Below are 24,387 nucleotides of genomic sequence, written 5' to 3'. Positions count from 1 at the left end.
TTATACACATTTTCCAAATATTGTCATATATGTGTAGCAAAATATACATAAAAGGCAGAATGAAAAAGGAAAATACAGCTGTAATGGACTGGATTTAACACAGTTGAGTTTGTCATTATCAGAGAACTGTGGTTCTGCAAAGTCTGGATAAGTCTTAGTCATTAAACAGACATATGCTCTTGACTTTGTGGCATCATGTTGAATGTTTCATCAGAGCAAGAAACTGAACAAAATATTGCTATAGCCTGTAATAAAGGTAGAGGTTCTCTTTTCACTTTTTTGAGGCATCTCAGTTACATGATACAAAACTGTGGTTGAATGGAATCCACTTATTGATCCCAATGATGAAGGGTCTTAGATAAAGCAGATGGCCAAAGGAGCCACGTTAAGGTCTCCATACATGTTCATGTAACGTTAACTAAACCCAGCAATTTACGTTTATTTTGGACAACCATCAAATGTGGATGGGGAACTCTTGACCCTTCCCTGAGTTTAGTTAGATCGAATTTAACCACCTAATCAATCACTGGCTATCACCAAAGGTCTGGCAGTATCTTACTTTCCACTCCCTATTCAGAACACAGGCATACTTGGCCTAGAGAGGTCGAGAGGCTGGAGCTGAAAAGTGTTTAGCTGGCAGCTACCCGGTGTGTATGGCCATCTTAAACCTGAGTAGACATAACTAGTGAAATAATATCTATAAATTGAGATAATGCATGCACAGCACTGAGGATGGGGACTGCTAGTTTATAATGGCATGTACCAGCGATCAGACCCTTACAATCAATGTATTATGGCATATTCTCCGCCCAGGCAAGAGGAACTCAGTTCCCCAGACCCTAAAAGGGATAGACACTTTTCTGCAGTTATTAATAAAAAGTATAATACAGAAGTATGGATTTACTTGGTGAAAAAAACATTAATTCCCCCAAGACCCATCATTTACCACTCTAGAGTGTGTTTAAGTGCAGTTTCTGGTGGATGTCATAGTTTCCATTGTGGTTGCAGAAGACCCACTAATAACATTTTCATAGCGAAGTCTTTCACCATTGTGGGGACTGTATAAACATAGTCATGTAATAGATGCACGGATTCTTCATAATAAATCTTGGACCTTAAAATGAAATACAAATACCGTAAATGGTTCTCAAATTGCAGTTGATGGAAGAGCAAAGTACAGAATCATGTGTGGTAGCCACGATTATCAGTAATAATCAGATATTCATTACTTGACAATAAGGATGTGGACAACACAATAACTCCACTCCTGCACTTCTGTACTACACAGCCATAGACCTTCGTAGGCCCTGGTAGATCGTATGATGCTAATATACTACAAGGTTATGGCATCCAATGCAACATGGTGCAGATAATTTATGTTTGAAAAAAGGAATCGATTAACCTTGAAAGCACATTTGAATGTTGTGCTTAGCTAAATAATTTGTCAAATTTATTTTGCTGTGTAACACACAATTTTAGGGCATTTTTGGTGCATTAAATTTTATGGCCCCAATCCACCAAAGCAATTTTGCCAGAATCCAAAAATAAAGTCATAATATTTTGACAAGCTTTTGAGACCATTTTCACACCAGTTTCTCCAAGCTCTGCCAGAATGGGCGGAATTGGGGCAGGACGGAGGCATAACGGCACCTCTACTCTAATTCATGATGAGTTGTGGTGTTCCAGTTTCTGCAGTAAGATTTTTGGTGTGGCACACGGAGGTGTACGTCACTTGTCAGAATGCTCCCAATCCATTATGAGGCATGTCTTCACGAATCAGGATAGTTGGACTCCAGCACTCCCCCTCATCAAGGCCTGCATGAAAATCACCAGTCTTGATGAATCGGGCCTTGGTGTCATTCATCAAGATTGGTGATATTCTCACCGGTCTTGATGAGGTGGAGTGCTGGAGTTAGACACTTTTCATTCATTAAGGGGCGCATCACCTTAATGTATCAGGAGCATCTGACGATTGGCTTGCGCCTCACCACAAATCTTACTCCATTCCTCGACTGGATTGAGATATCTTGCATTGAGAACACCACAGCTCATCTAACTCGTTCAGCCCCTACCCTCACCGCGCCCCCATTTTGCCTAATTTGGTGGAGCTGGGAAATTTTTTGTGTGAAAATGACAAAAGTCACAGGATTTTTGCACAACTCCGAGCTGCGACACAAATTGGTGACTTTTCAAAGCAATTTACACCAGAATTCTACCAAAATTGCTCTGATTAATCACTGGTCACAGTTTTTCTGTCATGTTTCAAGTCCAATAATGAAGCCTATGGAAAAAATTGATAAAAAATTAAGTAAAAAAAAGACAACAATAACAGAGAAAAAACACCATCAAAATGCCATAAAGACTTTACTTTAGAAAAACTCAGTGTGTAAAACCAGTCTCAGTGAGCTCTGAGTGCGTTATTTGTTTTTCGTTTTTCTACATTTTCCTCTTTCTTAATTGTGTTTGATCTGGTGAACAGAAGGGCGTCCAGCATGCAGAATAATACATACTATATTGTGTAGTGCAAACAATGCAGAGATGCTTCATGTTGCCACTGTCTGGGGAGTAACAAACAGCTGCCGACTACAGATTTCACCCCCCTCCCATAAGAAAAACCGTCGTGTGTCTTATTACAGACAGAAATCCCCCCTCCACCCCTCAGACAGTGGGATATACACCAGCGTCTGTGTCCTAGGCCCCACTCCCACCTTTCCAGCCTAGCCTTGCCCTCCACATGACTATAAGACATGGACACTGACTGACACACAAGCCTTCACTCACTAGTAAACAATAAGTGCTATAATCCATGTCCTGCTGCTGCAGACAATAGTCAGAGGAGGGGAGGGGGACACCATCTGCTCAGCCACATCAGGAAAGATGGAGAGACTTCAATGCATCTCTCTGAGCAGAAAAATAGAGATTGTTTTGCCACAATGTGCATGTATTTTTATATTTTGCTGATGCTCTGCTGATTAGCATCGTGTAGGCAGAGGCTGACATCAATAATTGTTTCTTTTTTTGTAATAATTGTAATACAGCTTCTCCTCATAGGGCCCATACAGTAAAAGAAACATGGCTAATACTCAATGTGTTAGGTAGGGTTTACAAGATCCCGTGGACTATATATATATGTATATATATATATATATATATATATATATATATATATATTATTATTATTATTATTATTATTTATTTATATAGCACCATTGATTCCATGGTGCTGTACATGAGAAGGGGTTACATACAAGTTACAAATATCACATACAGTAAACAAACTAACAATGACGGACTGATACAGAGGGGCGAGGACCCTGCCCTTGCGGGCTTACATTCTACAGGATTATGGGGAAGGAGACAAAATATCAAGGTCCCACCGTATATATATATATATATATATATATATATATATATATATATATATATATATATATATATATATATATATATATATATACGGTATACGCAAGTGCTTTTCACAAAATTAGAATATCATCAAAAAGTTAATTTATTTCAGTTCTTCAATACAAAAAAATTAACTCATATATTATATGGAGTAATTACAAGCAGAGTGATCTATTTCAATTAACAGAAATAAACAATGTTGATGATTATGGCTTACAGCCAATGAAAACCCAAAAGTCATTATCTCAGAAAATTAGAGAAATTAACAAAAAACACCTGCAAAGGCTTCCTAAGCGCTTGAAAAGGTCCCTTAGTCTGTTTCAGTAGGCTCCACAATCATGGGGAAGACTGCCGACTTGGCATTGACACACTCCACAAGGAGGTTAAGCCACAAAAGGTCATTGCTAAAGATGCTAAGCTGGCTCTTCACAGAATGCTGTATCCAAGCATATTAATGGAAAGTTGAGTGGAAGGAAAAAGTGTGGTAGAAAAAGGTGCACAAGCAACAGGGATAACAACAGACTTGAAAGGAGTGTTAGGAAAAGGCCACTAAAATTTTTTGTGGAGATTCACAAGCACTGGACTGCTGCTGGAGTCATTGCTTCAAGAGCCACCACACACACAGAGGATCCAGGACACAGGCTACAAGTGTTGCATTCCTTGTGTCAAGCCACTCATGACCAATAGACAATGCCAGAAGCATTTTACCTGGGCCAAGGAGAAAAAGAACTGGACTGTTGCTCAGTGGTCAAGATGTTTTTTTCAGATGTATGTAAATTAAGTAAAGTAAGTAAATTTTGTAAAGTAAGTAAATTAAGTAAAGTAAGTACATTTTGCATTTAATTTGGAACTCAAGGTCCCATAGTCTGGAGGAAGAGTGGAGAGGCACACAATCCAAGCTGCTTGATGTCTAGTGTGAAGCTTCCACAATCAGTGGTTTGGGGAACCATGTCACCTGCTGATGTAGGTCCACTGTGTTTTATCAAGACTAAAGTCAACGCAGACATAATCATCAACATTAACGGAAATAAACACTTGAAATAGATCACTCTGTTTGTAATGACTGTTGTGAATTCTGTGGCTGAATTCACTCCTGTGGTCACAAGTGGTACTGCAGCTTCTGAGCTTCCTCCCTCAGGTGTTCTGGTGAGCTCGTTAACTGCTTCATTACTTAACTCCGCCTGATGCTGCTATCCTTGCTCCTTGTCAATGTTTCAGTGTTGGATCTGAGCTTCTCCTGATTGTTCCTGTGACCTGCTGCTCTGTATAGCTAAGTGCCTTTTGCTTTTTTGTTGCTTTTTTTCTGTCCAGCTTGTCTTTTGTTTTGCTGGAAGCTCTGAGACGCAAAGGGTGTACCGCCGTGCCGTTAGTTCGGCACGGTGGGTTTTTTTTGCCCCCTTTGCGTGGTTTTGCTTTAGGGTTTTTTGTAGACTGCAAAGCTCGCTTTACTGTCCTCGCTCTGTCCTAGAATATCGGGCCCCACTTTGCTGAATCTATTTCATCCCTACGTTTTGTCTTTTCATCTTACTCACAGTCATTATATGTGGGGGGCTGCCTTTTCCTTTGGGGAATTTCTCTGGGGCAAGTCAGGCCTATTTTTCTATCTTCAGGCTAGCTAGTTTCTTAGGCTGTGCCGAGTTGCCTAGGTAGTTGTTAGGCGCAATCCACAGCCGCTTTTAGTTGTGTTTAGGATAGGATCAGGTGTGCAGTCTACAGAGTTTCCACGTCTCAGAGCTCGTTCTTGTATTTTTGGGTATTTGTCAGATCACTGTGTGCGCTCTGATCGCTAAGCACACTGTGTTTCTGGATTGCCTTCATAACACCTGTCATTAGCAAACATAACAGTACAAGGAGCCTAACTAATGATTCTCAATAGAGGGAAAGAAAAAGTTCTGACATCATTTTTTTTTTTTTTCTGCTCTGTGTTCACTTTTTTTTTTCCCCTAGACATTTGGGTGATTCTGGACACAGGTGTGGACATGGATATTCAGGGTCTGTGCTCTTCAATGGATAATCTCGTTATAAATGTACAAAAAATTCAAGATACTATTGATCAGAAATCTATGTTAGAACCAAGAATTCCTATTCCTGATTTGTTTTTTGGAGATAGAACTAAGTTTCTAAGTTTCAAAAATAATTGTAAGCTATTTCTGGCCTTGAAACCTCATTCTTCTGGTAATCCTATTCAACAGGTTTTGATTATTATTTCTTTTTTGCGCGGCGACCCTCAAGACTGGGCATTTTCTCTTGCGCCAGGAGACCCTGCATTGAGTAGTGTCGATGCGTTTTTCCTGGCGCTCGGATTGCTGTACGATGAGCCTAATTCAGTGGATCAGGCTGAGAAAAATTTGCTGGCTTTGTGCCAGGGTCAGGATGATATAGAAGTATATTGTCAGAAATTTAGGAAATGGTCAGTACTCACTCAGTGGAATGAATCTGCGCTGGCAGCTTTGTTCAGAAAGGATCTCTCTGAGGCTCATAAGAATGTCATGGTGGGATTTCCTATGCCTGCTGGTTTGAATGAGTCTTTGTCTTTGGCCATTCAGATCGGTCGACGCTTGCGCGAGCGTAAATCTGTGCACCATTTGGCGGTACTGCCTGAGGTTAAACCTGAGCCTATGCAGTGCGATAGGACTATGACTAGAGTTGAACGGCAGGAATACAGACGTCTGAATGGTCTGTGTTTCTACTGTGGTGATTCCACTCATGCTATTTCTGATTGTCCTAAGCGCACTAAGCGGTCCGCTAGGTCTGCCGTCATTGGTACTGTACAGTCCAAATTCCTTCTGTCCATTACCTTGATATGCTCTTTGTCGTCGTTTTCTGTCATGGCGTTTGTGGATTCGGGCGCTGCCCTGAATCTGATGGATTTGGATTATGCTAAACGTTGTGGGTTTTTCTTGGAGCCTTTGCGGTGTCCTATTCCATTGAGAGGAATTGATGCTACACCTTTGGCCAAGAATAAACCTCAATACTGGGCCCAGCTGACCATGTGCATGGCTCCTGCACATCAGGAAGTTATTCGCTTTCTGGTGTTGCATAATCTGCATGATGTGGTCGTGTTGGGGTTGCCATGGCTACAAACCCATAATCCAGTATTGGATTGGAATTCCATGTCGGTATCCAGCTGGGGTTGTCAGGGGGTACATGGTGATGTTCCATTTTTGTCGATTTCGTCATCCACCCCTTCTGAGGTCCCAGAGTTCTTGTCTGATTATCAGGATGTATTTGAAGAGCCCAAGTCCGATGCTCTACCTCCGCATAGGGATTGTGATTGTGCTATCAATTTGATTCCTGGTAGTAAATTCCCTAAAGGTCGATTATTTAATTTATCCGTGCCCGAACACGCCGCTATGCGCAGTTATGTGAAGGAATCCCTGGAGAAGGGACATATTCGCCCATCGTCATCACCACTGGGAGCAGGGTTTTTCTTTGTAGCCAAGAAGGATGGTTCGCTGAGACCGTGTATTGATTACCGCCTTCTTAATAAGATCACTGTTAAATTTCAGTATCCCTTGCCATTGTTATCTGACTTGTTTGCTCGGATTAAGGGGGCTAGTTGGTTCACTAAGATAGATCTTCGTGGTGCGTATAATCTGGTGAGAATCAGGCAAGGAGATGAATGGAAAACTGCATTCAATACGCCCGAGGGCCATTTTGAGTATCTAGTGATGCCGTTCGGACTTGCCAATGCTCCATCTGTGTTTCAGTCTTTAATGCATGACATCTTCCGTGAGTATCTGGATAAATTCCTGATTGTTTACTTGGATGACATTTTGATCTTCTCAGATGATTGGGAGTCTCATGTGAAGCAGGTCAGAATGGTTTTTCAGGTCCTGCGTGCTAACTCTTTGTTTGTGAAGGGATCAAAGTGTCTCTTCGGTGTGCAGAAAGTTTCATTTTTAGGGTTCATCTTTACCCCTTCTACTATCGAGATGGATCCAGTTAAGGTCCAAGCCATCCAGGATTGGATTCAGCCGACATCTCTGAAAAGTCTGCAAAAGTTCCTGGGCTTTGCTAATTTTTATCGTCGCTTCATCTGTAATTTTTCTAGCATTGCCAAACCATTGACCGATTTGACCAAGAAGGGTGCTGATTTGGTTAATTGGTCTTCTGCTGCTGTGGAAGCTTTTCAGGAGTTGAAGCGTCGTTTTTGTTCTGCCCCTGTGTTGTGTCAGCCAGATGTTTCTCTTCCGTTCCAGGTCGAGGTTGATGCTTCTGAGATTGGAGCAGGGGCGGTTTTGTCACAGAGAGGTTCTGATTGCTCAGTGATGAAACCATGTGCTTTCTTTTCCAGGAAGTTTTCGCCCGCTGAGCGTAATTATGATGTGGGCAATCGAGAGTTGCTGGCCATGAAGTGGGCATTCGAGGAGTGGCGTCATTGGCTTGAAGGAGCTAAGCATCGCGTGGTGGTATTGACTGATCATAAGAACTTGACTTATCTCGAGTCTGCCAAGCGCTTGAATCCTAGACAGGCCCGTTGGTCGTTATTTTTTGCCCGCTTCGACTTTGTGATTTCGTACCTTCCGGGCTCTAAAAATGTGAAGGCGGATGCTCTGTCTAGGAGTTTTGTGCCCGACTCTCCGGGTTTATCTGAGCCAGCGGGTATCCTCAAGGAAGGAGTCATTGTGTCTGCCATCTCCCCTGATTTGCGGCGGGTGCTGCAAAAATTTCAGGCGAATAAACCTGATCGTTGTCCAGCAGAGAAACTGTTCGTCCCTGATAGGTGGACTAATAAACTTATCTCTGAACTTCATTGTTCGGTGTTGGCTGGTCATCCTGGAATCTTTGGTACCAGAGAGTTAGTGGCTAGATCCTTCTGGTGGCCATCTCTGTCACGGGATGTACGTACTTTTGTGCAGTCCTGTGGGATTTGTGCTAGGGCTAAGCCCTGCTGTTCTCGTGCCAGTGGGTTGCTTTTGCCCTTGCCGGTCCCAAAGAGGCCTTGGACACATATTTCGATGGATTTCATTTCTGACCTTCCCGTTTCTCAAAAGATGTCAGTCATTTGGGTGGTCTGTGATCGCTTTTCTAAAATGGTCCATCTGGTGCCCTTGGCTAAATTGCCTTCCTCCTCTGATTTGGTACCTTTGTTCTTTCAGCATGTGGTTCGGTTGCATGGCATTCCTGAGAATATTGTTTCTGACAGAGGTTCCCAGTTTGTTTCAAGGTTTTGGCGAGCCTTTTGTGGTAGGATGGGCATTGACCTATCCTTTTCCTCGGCTTTCCATCCTCAGACTAATGGCCAGACCGAACGAACCAATCAGACCTTGGAAACATATCTGAGATATTTTGTTTCTGCAGACCAGGATGTTTGGGTGTCCTTTTTGCCGTTGGCTGAGTTCGCCCTTAATAATCGGGCCAGCTCGGCTACCTTGGTTTCTCCATTTTTTTGCAATTCTGGGTTCCATCCTCGTTTCTCTTCAGGACAGGTTGAGTCTTCGGACTGTCCTGGTGTGGATTCTGTGGTGGATAGGTTGCAGCAGATCTGGACTCAGGTGGTGGACAATTTGATCTTGTCCCAGGAGAAAGCTCAACTTTTCGCTAATCGCAGACGCCGTGTGGGTCCCCGACTTCGTGTTGGGGATCTGGTTTGGTTATCTTCTCGTCATATTCCTATGAAGGTTTCCTCTCCTAAATTTAAACCTCGTTTTATTGGTCCGTATAGGATTTCTGAGGTTCTCAATCCTGTGTCTTTTCGTTTGACCCTCCCAGACTCCTTTTCCATACATAATGTATTCCATAGGTCGTTGTTGCGGAGATACGTGGCACCTATGGTTCCATCTGTTGAGCCTCCTGCCCCGGTTTTGGTGGAGGGGGAATTGGAGTATATTGTGGAGAAGATTTTGGATTCTCGTGTTTCTAGACGGAAACTCCAGTATCTGGTTAAATGGAAGGGTTATGCTCAGGAAGATAATTCCTGGGTTTTTGCCTCTGATGTTCATGCTTCCGATCTTGTTCGTGCCTTTCATGCGGCTCATCCTGGTCGGCCTGGGGGCTCTGGTGAGGGTTCGGTGACCCCTCCTCAAGGGGGGGGTACTGTTGTGAATTCTGTGGCTGAATTCACTCCTGTGGTCACAAGTGGTACTGCAGCTTCTGAGCTTCCTCCCTCAGGTGTTCTGGTGAGCTCGTTAACTGCTTCATTACTTAACTCCGCCTGATGCTGCTATCCTTGCTCCTTGTCAATGTTTCAGTGTTGGATCTGAGCTTCTCCTGATTGTTCCTGTGACCTGCTGCTCTGTATAGCTAAGTGCCTTTTGCTTTTTTGTTGCTTTTTTTCTGTCCAGCTTGTCTTTTGTTTTGCTGGAAGCTCTGAGACGCAAAGGGTGTACCGCCGTGCCGTTAGTTCGGCACGGTGGGTTTTTTTTGCCCCCTTTGCGTGGTTTTGCTTTAGGGTTTTTTGTAGACTGCAAAGTTCGCTTTACTGTCCTCGCTCTGTCCTAGAATATCGGGCCCCACTTTGCTGAATCTATTTCATCCCTACGTTTTGTCTTTTCATCTTACTCACAGTCATTATATGTGGGGGGCTGCCTTTTCCTTTGGGGAATTTCTCTGGGGCAAGTCAGGCCTATTTTTCTATCTTCAGGCTAGCTAGTTTCTTAGGCTGTGCCGAGTTGCCTAGGTAGTTGTTAGGCGCAATCCACAGCCGCTTTTAGTTGTGTTTAGGATAGGATCAGGTGTGCAGTCTACAGAGTTTCCACGTCTCAGAGCTCGTTCTTGTATTTTTGGGTATTTGTCAGATCACTGTGTGCGCTCTGATCGCTAAGCACACTGTGTTTCTGGATTGCCTTCATAACACCTGTCATTAGCAAACATAACAAATGACTCTATATAATATATGAAATTCACATGTTTGTATTGAAGAACTGAAATAAATTAACTTTTTGATGATATTGTAAGTCTTTGAGAAGCACCTGTATGTATGTGTATATATATATATATATATATATATATATATATATATATATATATATATGTGTATATATATATATATATATATATATATATATATACTGTGTGTGTATATATATATATATATATATATATATATATATAGTGGGTGCGGACATTAATGTACACTCTTTACCCTATCTTGACTGAAAAAATGCAGAAATGTAGAAATTTTTGCAATTTTTTTAAAATATTAAAAAAGAAAAACTGAAATATCACATAATCATAAGTATTCAGACCCTTTGCTCAGTATTACGTAGAAGCACCATTTTGAGCTAGTACAGACACGAGTCTTCTTGGGAATAATGCAACAAGTTTTTCACACCTGGATTTGGGGATCCTCTGCCATTCTTCCTTGCAGATCCTCTCCAGTTCCATAAGGTTGGATGGTGAACGTTGGCAGACAACCATTTTCAGGTCTCTCCAGAGATGCTCAATTGGGTTTAGGTCAGGACTCTGGCTGGGCCAGTCAAGAATGCTCATAGAGTTGTTCTGAAGTCACTCCTTTGTTGTTTTAGCAGTGTGCTTCGGGTCATTGTCTTGTTGGAAGGTGAACCTTCGGCCAAGTCTGAGGTCCAGAGCACTCTGGAAGAGGTTTTCATCCAGGATATCTCTGTACTTGGCCGCATTCATATCTCTTTCAATGACAACCAGTCATCCTATCCCTGCCGCTGGAAAACACCCCCATAGCATGATGCTGCCACCACTATTTTTCACTTTGGATTGTATTGGGCAGGTGATGAGCAGTGCCTGGTTTTCTCCACACATACCGCTTAGAATTGTCACCAAAAAGGTCTATCTTCGTATCATCAGACCAGAGAATCTTATTTGTTATAGTCTGGGAGCCCTTCATGTGTTTTTTTAGAAAACTCTATGCGGGCTTTCAAATGTCTTGCACTGAGGAGAGGCTTCCGTCGGGCCACTCTGCCATAAAGGCCCAACTGGTGGAGGGCTGCAATGATAGTTGACTCTGTGGAACTTTCTCCCATCTCCCTACTGAATCTTTGGAGCTCAGCCACAGTGATCTTGGGGTTCTTTTTTACCTCTCTCACCAAGGCTTTTCTCCCACGATTGCTCAGTTTGGCTGAACAGCCAGGTCTAGGAAGTCTTCTGGTGGCCCCACACTTCTTCCATTTAAGGATTTAAGGATTATGGAGGCCACTGTGCTCTTAGGAACCTTGAGTACTGCAGAAATTCTTTTGTAACCTTGGCCAGATCTGTGCCTTGCCATAATTCTGTCTCTGAGCTCTTTGGCCAGTTCCTTTGACCCCATGATTCTCATTTGGTCTGACATGTACTGTGATCTGTGAGGTCTTATATAGACAGGTGTGTGCCTTTCCAAATCAAGTCCTATCAGGTTAATTAAACACAGATGGACCCCAATGATGGAGTAGAACCATCTCAAGGGGGATCACAAGGAAATGGACTTAATGTCACTTAAATATGAGTGTCTGAGAAAAGGGTCTGAATAATTATCACCATGTGATATTTCAGTTTCTCTTTTTTAATAAATTTGCTAAAATTTCTACATTTCTGGGGGGGGGGGGTTCAGTCAAGATGGTGTGCAGAGTGTATGTTAATGAGAAAAAAATGAACTTTTTTGAATTTACCAAATGGCTGCAATGAAACAAAGAGTGAAAAATTTAAAGGGGTCTGAATACTTTTCGTACCCACTGTACATTTGAAACCAGAGGTTTACATACACAATATAAAAAGACACATATGCATGTTTTTCTCAATATCTGTCATGAAATCAGAATAAACCTTTGCCTTTTCAGTTAAATTAGGATTACCATAATTATTAATATTTGCCAAATGCCAGAATAGTGAGAGAGAGAGAATGTTTTATAGATAAAAATTGGGAAAAAAAGTGGACTTTTTCGGCGCTGCTGAATAACTGAAGATCTGGTCTTAGTACTTTAAAATGCGTTGAATAAAACCACATTTTATGCAATATACCTGGATCTATTTGTGGTATTGCCTGATGAAGAAGTCTTAGTACTTTGAAATGCGTTGAATAAAATCACATTTTATGCAATACTAGCTGAAGAGCCCGGCGTTGCCTGGGCATAGTAAATATCTGTGGTTAGTTATAGCACCTCACTTCTCTTATTTTCCCATCACGCCTCTCATTTTCCCCCTCACATCTCTTATTTTCTCCCTCACTCCTCTCATTCCCCCTAACACTTGTCATTTCAACCTCACATCTGTCATTTTCTGATCACTCCACTATTTTTCCTCACTCCTCTCATTTTGCACTCACACCTTTTCATTTTCACCTCACACCTCTCATTTTCACCTCATTACCTCAGTATATACATGTTTGTCATCTCCCTTATATATAGTATACATCTGTATGTCATCTCCTGTATATAGTATATACCTGTATGTCATCTCCCCTGTATATAGTATATACCTGCTGTGTGTCATCTCCCCTATATATAGTATATACCTGAATGTCATCTCCTTCTATATATAGTATATACCTGTATGTCATCTCCTCCTGTATATAGTATATACCTGTGTGTCATCTCCCCTGTATATAGTATATATCTGTGTGTCATCTCCTCCTGTATATAGTATATACCTGCATGTCATCTTCTATATATAGCATATACCTGTATGTCATCTCCTCCTGTATATAGTATATACCTGTGTGTCATCTCCCCTGTATATAGTATATATCTGTGTGTCATCTCCTCCTGTATATAGTATATACCTGCATGTCATCTTCTATATATAGCATATACCTGTATGTCATGTTCTCCTGTATATAGTATATACCTGTATGTCATCTCCTCCTGTATATATATGTACCTGTATGTCATCTCCTCCTCTATATAGTATATACCTGTGTGTCATCTCTCCTGTATATAGTATATATCTGTGTGTCATCTCCCCTGTATATAGTATATACCTGTGTGTCATCTCCTCCTGTATTAGACCTCGTTCACACGTTATTTGCTCAGTATTTTTACCTCAGTATTTGTAAGCTAAATTGGCAGCCTGATAAATCCCCAGCCAACAGGAACCCCCTGGCAGTATATATTAGCTCACACATACACATAATAGACAGGTCATGTGACTGACAGCTGCCGTATTTCCTATATGGTACATTTGTTGTAGTTTGTCTGCTTATTAATCAGATTTTTATTTTTGAAGGATAATACCAGACTTGTGTGTGTTTTAGGGCGAGTTTCGTTTGTCAATTTGTGTGTGTTGAGTTGCGTGTGGCGACATGCATGTAGCGACTTTTGTGAGATGAGTTTTGAGTGGCAACATGCGTGTAGCAACTTTTTGTGTGTCGAGTTGCATGTGACAGGTTAGTGTAGCAAGTTGTGTGCAGCAAGTTTTGCGCATGGCGAGTTTTGCGCGTGGCGAGTTTTATGTGTGGTGCCTTTTGAGTATGTGCAAGTTTTGTGTGAGGCAACTTTTGCATGTGTTGCAACTTTTGTGCATGTGGCAATTTTTCCGCGTGTGCAAGTTTTGCGTGTGGCGAGTTTTCCATGAGGTGAGTTTTGCACTTGTGGCGAGTTTTGCAAGAGCCTAGTTTTTGCATGTAGCGAGTTCTGCGCGTGGCGAGTTTTGAGTGGTGACTTTTGTGTTTCAATTTTTATGTGGCGAGGTTGGTGTATTTGTGGTGAAATGTGTGCTGAGGGTAATATGTGTTCAAGCACATGGTAGTGTGTGGCGCGTTTTGTGTGTGTTCATATCCCCGTGTGTGGTGAGTATCCCATGTCGGGGCCCCACCTTAGCAACTGTACGGTATATACTCTTTGGCGCCATCGCTCTCATTCTTAAAGTCCCCCTTGTTCACATCTGGCAGCAGTCAATTTGCCTCCAACACTTTTCCTTTCACTTTTTTCCCCATTATGTAGATAGGGGCAAAATTGTTTGGTGAATTGGAACGCGCGGGGTTAAAATTTCACCTTACAACATAGCCTATGACGCTCTCGGGGTCCAGACGTGTGACTGTGCAAAATTTTGTGGCTGTAGCTGCGACGGTGCAGATGCCAATCCCGGACATACACACATACACACACACACATTCAGCTTATATTAGATACCCGGATCTTCAGTTATTCAGCAGCACAGAAGTCCAAGTTTTTTCCCAATTTTTATCTACAGTATATGGTGACCATTACTAGACCTGTGGATCTGCTACAGTGAATATTTCCTACAAGCTCAATTTAAAGCACCATCCAGTGAGTACAATTCGATTGTATTAAACCACTTGTATTTTGGATAAGACCCTATTTGCACTATTTTCTCCAGCAGCACCTACTAGAAAATGTTTTATGGCATTTTTATTACTTACTGCAAAGTCAAAAGTTTACATACACTTCATTAGTATTTGGTACCATTGGCCTTAAACTGAATGGCTTGAGTCAAACATTTGTGATATCCTTCCACAAGCCTCTCACAATAGTTGGTCGGAATTTGGGCCCATTCCTCCTAACAAAACTGGTGTAACTGATCCAGGGTTGTAGGCCGCCCTGCTTGCACTGGCTTTTTCAGCTTTGCCGATAAAATTTCAATAGGATTGAGATTAGGGCTTTGTAATGGCCACTCCAAAACATTGACTTTGTTATCCTTAAGCCACTTTGTTACCATTTTGGCAGTATGCTTCGGGTCATTGTCCACTTGGCAGACCCATTTCCGGCCAAGCTTTAACTTCCTGGCTGATGTCTTGAGATGTTGCTTCAGTATTGCCACATAATCTTCTTTTCTCATGATGCCATCTATTTTGTCAAGTGCATCAGTCCCTCTTGCGGCAAAACAACCCCACAACATGAAGCCACCACCCCTGTGTTTCACAGTTAGGATGGTGTTCTTAGGCCTCCAAGCTTCTCCCTTTTTCCTTCAAACGTAAAGATGGTCGTTATGCCCGAAAAGTTATATTTTAGTTTCATCGGACCTCAAGACATGTCTCCAAAAATTAAGGTTCCTATGTGCATTTGCGAACATTTATCTGGATTTTTTACATTTCTTCTGGAGTAATGGGTTCTTCCTGTCAGAGTGGCCTTTCAGCCCATGTTGATACAGTACCCGTTTGACTGTGAATATTGACACAATCTTACCAGCTTCCGACATTATTTTCCTCCATTATCTTCGCAGGGTCTTTTGCTTTTGTCCTTGGGTTCATATGCATATGTCGGACCAAAGCACTTTCATCTCTGGGACACAGAACCCATCTCCTTCCTGAAAGGTATAATGGCTGGTCATTCTTGTTTGTACTTGCATAAAATTGTTTGTACAGATGAACGAGGCACCTTCAGGTATCTTGAAATTGTACCCAAGGATGAGCCAGACTTGAGCAAGTCCACAATTCTCTTCCTGATATCTTGGCTGATTTCTTCAGGCTTTCCCATGATGCTACACAAAGAAGTAATGTGTTTCAGGTATGCAATAAAATATATCCACAGGCATGTCTCTAATTAACTCAGATGTTGCTGAAAAACCTATCAGAAGTTTCTAAACACATGACATCATCATACGGGCAGTGCAGAATTGTTTAAAGGCATAGTTATCAAAGTGTATGTAAACTTTTGACTTTGCAGGAAGTAATAAAATGCCTTAAAACATTCTCTCTCTCTTTCATTATTCTGGAAATTGGCAAATATTAATAATTTTGGTAATCCTAATTGACCTAAGACAGGAAAGGTTTATTCTGATTTCATGTCAGATATTGAGAAAATATCTGCATGCTGATTGATATATCTATGCTTTTCACACCTAAGGGTACCGTCACACAGTGGCACTTTGATCGCTAGGACGGCACGATCCGTGACGTTCCAGCGATATCGTTACGATCTTGCTGTGTCTGACACGCTACTGCGATCAGGGACCCCGCTGAGAATCGTACGTCGTAGCAGATCGTCTGAAACTTTATTTCGTCGCTGGATCTCCCGCTGACATCGCTGAATCGGCGTGTGTTACGTGATTCAGCGATGTCTTCACTGGTAACCAGGGTAAACATCGGGTTACTAAGCGCAGGGCCGCGCTTAGTAACCCGATGTTTACCCTGGTTACCAGCCTAAACGTAAAAAAAACAAACACTACATACTTACCTTCAGCTGTCTGTCCCCGGCGCTCTGCTTCTCTGCACTCCTCCTGCATCCTGTGTCAGCGCCGGCCAGCGAGAAAGCACAGCGGTGACGTCACCGCTCTGCTTTACGGCTGACCGGCGCTGACAGTGCAGAGGAAAGCAGAGCGCCGGAGGACAGACACGGAATGTAAGTATGTAATGTTTGTTTTTTTTACGTTTACGCTGGTAACCAGGGTAAACATCGGGTTACTAAGCGCGGCCCTGCGCTTAGTAACCCGATTTTTACCCTGGTTATCAGGGGACTTCAGGATCTTGGTCACTGGAGAGCTGTCTGTGTGACAGCTCTCCAGCGACCAAACAGCGACGCTGCAGCGATCGACATCGTTGTCGTATCGCTGCAGCGTCATTTCAGTGTGATGGTACCCTTACTCTCTCCTATCTTATCCTATCTTTCTTCAGCTTTGATGGCAGTCAAATGTTCATTTACCTGCAATCTGCTAATTGTCCCCTGCTGTGGACTGTCCTCCACCTCCTTCCTCCCCTCCCCCCCCCCCCTCCCTCTCTCACCTGGCTTCATTTCTTGGACACTTGAATGGTATAAGTTGAATGGTGTCAGTCAGATTTGACTTTAGTCAAATGTGACATCATTTCAAGTGACATCTTTAAGTGTATCATCAGAAATATGCCAGAAAGAGTCCAGGAATCGGCCAGATGGTAAGACTAATCACTATATCCTAATTTTACTTGGCGGCAACGTGGCGCAGTGGATAGCACAGCAGCCTTGCAGCGCTGGAGTCCTGGGTTCGAACCTCACCAAGGACAACATCTGCAAAGAGTTTGTATGTTCTCTCCGTGTTTGCGTGGGTTTCCTCCGGGCACTCCGGTTTCCTCCCACATTCCAAAGACATACTGATAGGGAATTTAGATTGTGAGCCCCATCGGGGACAGTGATGATAATGTGTGCAAACTGTAAAGCGCTGCGGAATATGTTAGCGCTATATAAAAATAAAGATTATTATTATTATTATCTCCTTTCTTCCCCTGCTATTTAACCATACTCACATTTGCCCTCACTATTTTCACTCCACTAATCCTCACCCCTATCCTTCTCACACTATGACAAACTAGCGATATCCCTCACACTTAAAACCTGTGCAACTGACTCCCACCCCCCTGCTTCCTCTCTCTGGGGCACTTTGGAATGCCTGCTCTGTCTGCAACAAGCTCCACGTGATCCACGATCTCTTTACTTCCCGCAACCTTTCCTTCCTGGCCCTCACTGAGACCTGGCTGATGCCCCCTGACACTGCCTCCCCTGCTGCACTGAGTTACGGTGGCCTCCACTTTACCCACACTCCTCGCTCTGGCAACAGACATGGCGGGGGAGTGGGTTTCCTTTTTTCTAAAAACTGCTACTTCAACCCTATCCAACCCCCACCCTCCCTTAACCTCCCTTCTTTCGAGGTTCACTCTGTCCGTATCTACTCTCCCTCTAATCTCCAAATGGCTGTCATATACTGACCACCGGGCTCAGCCACTGCCTTCATTGACCAATTTTCCACCTGGCTTCTCAACTTTCTCTCTGTTGACATCCCCACCATCATAATGGGTGATTTAATATCCCTACTGACACCCTCCAACCAGCAGCCTCCAAGCTCCTGGCCCTTACCTCATCCTTTGGACTTACTCAGTGGTCCTCCACAGCCACCCACACAGACGGAAATACGCTAGACCTCATCTTCACCAGCCTCTGTTCCTTATCTAATCTCACAACCTCTCCCTTCCCCTTATCTGACTACCATCTACTCACCTTCTCTTCCTTGTCCTCCTCACCTGCCCCCCACGTCCAGCCAGTACCACATCCTCGCAGAAACCTTGCACACCTAGACATTCACAGACTCTCAGACTCTCTTCTACCCCTGTTCTCCATATCTTCACTCCACGACAGGGATATCGCCACCGCTTTCTATAACTCCACCCTCACATCAGCCATAGACTCAGTCACCCCTCTCATGCATGGCAAAGTGCAACAAATCAATAGGCAACCCTGGCATAACAACCTCACCAAAAAACTCCAACAAGCATCCAGGGTCGTTGGAAAAAAACACACCTGCCAGACAACTTCACCACTTTGAAACAAGCTACACTTGCCTTCAAACTAGCCCTCACTTCTGCTAAACAGACCTATTTCACTAACCTTGTATCTTCACTATCCTACAACCCAAAACAACTCTTCAGCACATTTAACTCTCTCCTCCGCCCACCACTGCCACCTCCAACTCCCCTAATCTCTTCTGAGGACTTTGCCACCTACTTCAAAAACAAGATCGACCAAACAGGGAAAACCTTTACTTTTCCACCACTCCAACCACTCCATATACCATACCTCTGCCCTTCCCCAATAACTTCCCTCTGCAACATCACTGAAGGAGAACTTACTCGCCTCCTTTCCAAATCACACCTTACCACCTGTGCACTTGACCACATTCCTTCCCACTTGCTCCCCAACCTCACTAACATGCTCATTCCAGCCCTAACCCATCTCTTCAACCTATCTCTATCTTCTGGTACTTTCCCCTCTGCCTTCAAACATCCACCATCACACCCATCCTCAAAAAAGCTAACCTTGACCCAACTGCTATGCCCAGCTATCGCCCCATATCACTGCTCCCGTTTGCTTCCAAACTCCTTGAGCAGTATGTCCATGGTCAACTTTCCTCCCACCTCTCATCTAACTCTCTCCTTGACAACCTCCAATCTGGCTTCCGCCCCCATAACTCCAACGAAACTGCTCTGACCAAAATTACTAATGACGTACTCACAGCCAAAGCGAACAGACAGTTCTCCATCCTCCTCCTTCTCGATCTGTCCTCTGCTTTCGACACAGTCGACCACCTCCTACTGCTACAGATTCTTTCTTCCCTCGGCATCAAAGGCCTTGCCCTGTCCTGGATTGCCTCATACCTTTCCGACCGCACATTTAGCGTTTCCCACTCCCACACTATCTCCTCACCCCGCCCCTTCTCTGTTGGAGTCCCTCAGGGCTCTGTCCTAGGGCCTCTACTTTTTACCATCTATACCCTTGGCCTAGGACAACTCATAAAGTCCCATAGCTTCCAGTACCACCGATATGCGGACGACACTCAGATCTACCTCTCTGGCTCAGATGTCGCCTCTCTTCTGTCCAGAATCCCGGAGTGTCTGTCCTCCTTCTTCAACTCTCGCTTCCTAAAACTCAATGTAGACAAAACTGAACTCATCATCTTTCCCCCATCTTGCGTATCCCCCCTACCTGATCTATCTATTATAGTAAACGGCATCACGCTCTCTCCCGCACCAGAAATCCGCTGCCTCAGGGTAACTCTCGATTCTGCCCTGTCCTTCAAACCGCACGTCCAAACTCTTGCCACCTCCTGTCGCCTCCAACTCAAAAATATTGCCAGAATCCGCCCCTTCCTCAGCCCACAATCTACTAAAACTCTTGTGCATGCCCTCATCATCTCCCGCCTCGATTACTGCAACACCCTCCTCTGTGGCCTCCCCGCTAACTACCTTGCACCAGTCCAGTCTGTCCTCAACTCTGCTGCTCGGCTAATCCACCTCTCTCCTCGCTACTCCCCTGCTTCACCCCTCTGCAAATCCCTCCACTGGCTCCCAATTCCCCAACATATCCAGTTCACTAACACTGATCTACAAAGCCATCCACAACCTGTCCCCTCCCTATATCTCTGAACTAATCTCCCACTATCTTCCCTCACGTAATCTTCGATCTTCCCAAGACCTCCTACTCTCCTCCACACTTATTCATTCCTCACACAACCACCTCCAAGATTTCTCCCAAATATCCCCCATCCTCTGGAATTCCATGCCTTAACACATCCGATTATCCACCACCCTCGGATCCTTCAGACGGAACCATCTCTTCAGGAAAATCTACAGCCTGCAATAACCATTCTGCCGCCTCACCAACCGCCCGAGCTGCCACCACGTCACTGACCACCCGAGCTGCCCCCACGACCACCTGAGCTGCTGCCACGACCACCCGAGCTGCCGCCTCACCACCACCAGTGCTGCAGCACACCAACCTCCTGTCTCTTCCCCATTATCCTGAAGAATGTAAGTCTGCAAGGACAGGGTCCTCTCCCCTCTGTACCAGTCTGTCACTGTAAATTTGTTTACTGTTAACGATATCTATAACCCTGTATGTAACCCCTTTTCACATGTACAGCACCATGGAATTAATGGTGCTATACAAATAAATAATAATAATGTGTCTTTTAATATAATGTATGTAAACTTCTGGTTTCAGCTGTATATGCATATGCATACAGTCATGGCTGAAAGAGTTCATACCCTTGAAATTGTTACAGAAAATGAAGTATTTCTCCTAGAAAATTATTGCAATTTCAGATGTTTTGTTATACACATGTGTATGTCCTTTATGAGTATTGGAACAACAGAAAAAAAACAGAAAAAAAGGCAAATTGGACATAATTTCACACAAAAAACCCAAAATGGTCTGACAAAATTGTTGGCACCCTCAACTTAATATTTGGTTGCACATCCTTTGGAATAAATAACTGCAATCAGTCGCATCCTATAACCATCAACAAGCGTCTTACACCTCTCAACTGGAATTTTGGACCACTCTTCTTTTGCAAATTGCTCCAGGTCTCTCATATTTGAAAGTTGCTTTCTCCCAACAGCAATTTAAAAATCTCTTCACAGGTTTTCAATGGGATTTAAATCCGGACCCATTGCTGGCCATTTAAGAACTCTCCAAAGCTTTGTTTCCATCCATTTCTGGGTGCTTCTTGAAGTAGGTTTGAGGTGTTTGCCCTACTGGAAGACCAATGAACTAGGACACAAATCTGTTATGGCCGGCAATCAGGCAACACAGTGTGCAGTAATCAGCGCACATACAGAGATCTGGCAATAACCAAAAACAATAGGACGAGCTCTGAGACGTGGAATCTCTGTAGACTGCAGTACCTGATCTATCCTCACACAACTATAAGCAGCAGTGGATTGCGCCTATCACTACCTATTCAACTCGGCACTGCCTGAGGAGCTGACTAGCCTGAAGATAGAAATACAAGCCTGACTTACCTCAGAGAAATACCCCAAAGGAATAGGCAGCCCCCCACATATAATGACTGTTAGCAAGATGAAAAGACAAACGTAGGAATGAAATAGATTCAGCAAAGTGAGGCCCGATATTCTAGACAGAGCGAGGATAGCACAGAGAACTATGCAGTCTACAAAAAACCCTAAAACGAAAACCACGCAAAGGGGCAAAAAGACCCACCGTGCCGAACTAACAGCACGGCGGTGCACCCCTTTGCTTCTCAGAGCTTCCAGCAAAAGTTAATAGCAAGCTGGACAGAAAAAACAGAAAACAAACTAGAAGCACTTATCTAGCAGAGCAGCAGGCCCAAGGAAAGATGCAGTAGCTCAGATCCAACACTGGAACATTGACAAGGAGCAAGGAAGACAGACTCAGGTGGAGCTAAATAGCAAGGCAGCCAACGAGCTCACCAAAACACCTGAGGGAGGAAGCCCAGAGACTGCAATACCACTTGTGACCACAGAAGTGAACTCAGCCACAGAATTCACAACAGTACCCCCCCCTTGAGGAGGGGTCACCGAACCCTCACCAGAACCCCCAGGCCGACCAGGATGAGCCACATGAAAGGCACGAACAAGATCTGGGGCATGGACATCAGAGGCAAAAACCCAGGAATTATCTTCCTGAGCATAACCCTTCCATTTGACCAGATACTGGAGTTTCCGTCTAGAGACACGAGAATCCAAAATCTTCTCCACAATATACTCCAATTCCCCCTCCACCAAAACAGGGGCAGGAGGCTCCACAGATGGAACCATAGGTGCCACGTATCTCCTCAACAACGACCTATGGAATACATTATGTATGGAAAAGGAGTCTGGGAGGGTCAGACGAAAAGACACCGGATTGAGAATCTCAGAAATCCTATACGGACCAATAAAACGAGGTTTAAATTTAGGAGAGGAAACCTTCATAGGAATATGACGAGAAGATAACCAAACCAGATCCCCAACACGAAGTCGGGGTCCCACACGGCGTCTGCGATTAGCGAAAAGCTGAGCCTTCTCCTGGGACAAGGTCAAATTGTCCACTACCTGAGTCCAGATCTGCTGCAACCTGTCCACCACAGAATCCACACCAGGACAGTCCGAAGACTCAACCTGTCCTGAAGAGAAACGAGGATGGAACCCAGAATTGCAGAAAAATGGAGAGACCAAGGTAGCCGAGCTGGCCCGATTATTAAGGGCGAACTCAGCCAACGGCAAAAATGACACCCAATCATCCTGGTCAGCAGAAACAAAACATCTCAGATATGTTTCCAAGGTCTGATTGGTTCGTTCGGTCTGGCCATTAGTCTGAGGATGGAAGGCCGAGGAGAAAGATAGGTCAATGCCCATCCTACCACAAAAGGCTCGCCAGAACCTCGAGACAAACTGGGAACCTCTGTCAGAAACAATATTCTCAGGAATGCCATGTAAACGAACCACATGCTGGAAGAACAAAGGCACCAAATCAGAGGAGGAAGGCAATTTAACCAAGGGCACCAGATGGACCATTTTAGAAAAGCGATCACAGACCACCCAAATGACCGACATTTTTTGAGAAACGGGAAGGTCAGAAATGAAATCCATCGAAATATGTGTCCAAGGCCTCTTCGGGACCGGCAAGGGCAAAAGCAACCCACTGGCACGTGAACAGCAGGGCTTAGCCCTAGCACAAATTCCACAGGACTGCACAAAAGCACGCACATCCCGTGACAGAGATGGCCACCAGAAGGATCTAGCAACCAACTCCATGGTACCAAAGATTCCTGGATGACCGGCCAGCACCGAACAATGAAGTTCATAGATAACTTTACTAGTCCACCTATCAGGGACGAACAGTTTCTCGGCCGGACAACGATCAGGTTTATTAGCCTGAAATTTCTGCAACACTCTCCGCAAATCAGGGGAGATGGCAGACACAATGACTCCTTCCTTGAGGATACTCGCCGGCTCAGATAACCCCGGAGAGTCGGGCACAAAACTCCTAGACAGAGCATCCGCCTTCACATTTTTAGAGCCCGGAAGGTATGAAATCACAAAATCAAAACGAGCAAAAAATAACGACCAACGGGCCTGTCTAGGATTCAAGCGCTTGGCAGACTCAAGATAAGTAAGGTTCTTATGATCAGTCAATACCACCACGCGATGCTTAGCACCCTCAAGCCAATGACGCCACTCCTCGAATGCCCACTTCATGGCCAGCAACTCTCGGTTGCCCACATCATAATTACGCTCAGCAGCAGAAAATTTCCTGGAAAAGAAAGCACATGGTTTGAACACTGAGCAACCAGAACCTCTCTGTGACAAAACCGCCCCTGCACCAATCTCAGAAGCATCAACCTCGACCTGGAACGGAAGAGAAACATCAGGTTGACACAACACAGGGGCACAGCAAAAACGACGCTTCAACTCCTGAAAAGCTTCCACGGCAGCAGAAGACCAATTAACCAAATCAGCACCCTTCTTGGTCAAATCGGTCAATGGTCTGGCAATGCTAGAAAAATTACAGATGAAGCGACGATAAAAATTAGCAAAGCCCAGGAATTTCTGCAGACTTTTTAGAGATGTCGGCTGAGTCCAATCCTGGATGGCCTGAACCTTAACCGGATCCATCTCGATAGTAGAAGGGGAAAAGATGAACCCCAAAAATGAAACTTTCTGCACACCGAAGAGACACTTTGATCCCTTCACGAACAAGGAATTAGCACGCAGTACCTGGAAAACCATTCTGACTTGCTTCACATGAGACTCCCAATCATCTGAGAAGATCAAAATGTCATCCAAGTAAACAATCAAGAATTTATCCAGATACTCACGGAAAATGTCATGCATAAAAGACTGAAAAACAGATGGAGCATTGGCAAGTCCGA

The 24,387-nt window shown here is 43.9% G+C and overlaps 1 protein-coding gene across 3 annotated transcripts in view; it reads right to left on the bottom strand.

Annotated features, from left to right (window-relative positions):
* MAP3K13 (mitogen-activated protein kinase kinase kinase 13) overlaps positions 1 to 24,387 on the bottom strand; it is a 170,854-nt gene that overhangs the window by 35,631 nt on the left and 110,836 nt on the right. The window lies entirely within an intron of this gene.

Source organism: Ranitomeya imitator, chromosome 7, assembly GCF_032444005.1.
Source record: "Ranitomeya imitator isolate aRanImi1 chromosome 7, aRanImi1.pri, whole genome shotgun sequence".
Taxonomy (NCBI): Eukaryota; Metazoa; Chordata; class Amphibia; order Anura; family Dendrobatidae; genus Ranitomeya; species Ranitomeya imitator.
The sequence above is the reverse complement of the archived record's forward strand: the minus strand, read 5'-3'. Positions and strand labels throughout refer to the sequence as shown.